General features: G+C 37.6%; 1 pseudogene; it reads left to right on the forward strand.

Annotated features, from left to right (window-relative positions):
* Positions 1-836: 836 nt before the first annotated feature.
* On the forward strand, positions 837-1,354 carry LOC144997984 (small ribosomal subunit protein eS27y pseudogene; annotated as a pseudogene).
* Positions 1,355-2,051: the final 697 nt, after the last annotated feature.

Below are 2,051 nucleotides of genomic sequence, written 5' to 3' on the forward strand. Positions count from 1 at the left end.
ACCGAAGGGGAGGCCAGCACCCAGATATCACTACTAGAAAAACAGCCTTTTACAACGCGCAAATAATGACACACACTGATAGAGGACGCGCATTTGCACGTGCCCTAAAAAGTATTGTCAATTTTCCAAAATTTGAAGGATAGAGGACATGTATTTGTGTGTGCCCTAGAATTTGTGCCAAACAAAACAAAATTAAAAGCACAGAAGGCACATATTTTAAGTGTGTGTCATCTGAAAATGTCGCTTTATATTTTTTTAACTAAACGCGCGTTTTTAAAGGGGGGTCTCTAAAATTCTAAAATTTTGAATACCCCGCTTCTACACTCTCTCCTCTGGATCGCAAAAAGCCATTCTCTACCTCCCCTCTCTCTAACCCTAGACACACCCACTAACCTTCGTCGGAGCTATCTTCTTCTCCCCCGCCTCCACCAACAAACCACAACCTTATTCATTACCCTAAAAACCAGACTAATTTTTCACCTCTCATAATCTCTCACATAACACTTAGTTTTTGGCAATGAAAAAAATCTACCCCTACTCCTTTGATGTGTTCTAATATCTTACTGTATCTAGGTTAAAATCAACCAGTGCAGCAGAGCATCTTCTCGTGTAGTGTTTAGAGGGAAAGGAAATCCCCCAAAATTTGAAACCCCGCATCTTCTCCTTCCCTTCGTATCCTTCTTTGCCCTAATCTTGCTTCTTGACGCCATCATCTTCTTTCTCCCCACATCGAACGTTAGCTTTATACTTCCCATTCACAATTCTTAATACCCTTTTCTATTTAGATTAAAATATTTACCCTTCAGTCTAGGCATCTACTTTTCCTCCTTAGATAATGATTACAACAATGTTGGATGAAGCTGCTCGCCACCTGTACATATCCCTTTGCCGCCACCTCCTCATGTCACCGACTTTCCCTATTGGCTACATATTTTGTCTAGTTGAATTGAAGGCTAAAGGACTTGATTTATTTATTCATCTCGTGCTTCAATTTAACACTTCATGCTTGGATTCTAATTGACTCTCTTTTTTTTCTTTTAGGTTTTTGCTGCGCAGCTCTATTCTTTGATATCCAAGACTTCTTGATTCACATACATCTCGAAACAAGATGGTTTTGCCAAACGATGTTGATTTGCTTAATCCCCCAGATGATTTGGCGAAGAGGAATCAAAAGCTCAAACGACTTGTTCAATCTCCAAACTCTTTCTTCATGGATTTTAAGTGCCAGGGTTGTTTCAACATAACAACCGTATTCAGCCACTCTCAAACGGTGGTTGTGTGTGGAAACTGTCAGACGGTGTTGTGCCAGCTGATTGGTGGTCGTGCAAGACTTACAAAAGGATGTTCTTTTAGAAGGAAGGAGACTAATCCTATTTCTTACTTTTATGGCTGGTTAATCAGAAGCTGCTTCGGTGCTATTACTTAAAACGTTACAAGTTGAGTCTTTTATTCTGGTTTTTCTTGTTGGACCCCAGCTATCATCTTTTAAAATTAGGGATTGTGTATGAATCATTTCATCAGACCGCCTTCTCACTATTAAGCTTCTATTACGTACAGATTTTTTAAAGTTTCTCTGAATTTTTTGTTGATGACTGGTGGTATCGGATCCAATAATGGATTTTTAAACATCCATGTTCATATGTATGTTTTCATAAAGCATATTCTGCTATGTTTATCAGTTGGTTTCTTTTGCCTATCATGTCAGTTACTGTTAAGGACTGACTGTAATAGAAAGGTATAGGAATGATGTATGTGATCTATAAGTGCAAACATTTGTTCAAATAAAACTCATACATATCAAAGAAAGAATTGGTTTTCATGATATTATCTTAGTATTTGTCAAGGTTTTCATAGCAAGCTGAATGTTTATAGTATTACATTTGTATTGATAATTGGGTTCTGATGCAGGGGTATTTTAGTCAAGTGCATAGTTGGCAGAGATTCAATTTGTATGGACGGTACTTGGGTTTTTTTTATCATTAGAAGATGGTTATATAAACTTTTTAGTAAAGGGCATTTTGGTCAGACTTGGAAACTAACATACAAAAGCC

The sequence above is a fragment of the Lactuca saligna genome, chromosome 5 (assembly GCF_052625555.1).
Source record: "Lactuca saligna cultivar CGN05327 chromosome 5, ASM5262555v1, whole genome shotgun sequence".
In the NCBI taxonomy this organism is placed as follows: Eukaryota; Viridiplantae; Streptophyta; class Magnoliopsida; order Asterales; family Asteraceae; genus Lactuca; species Lactuca saligna.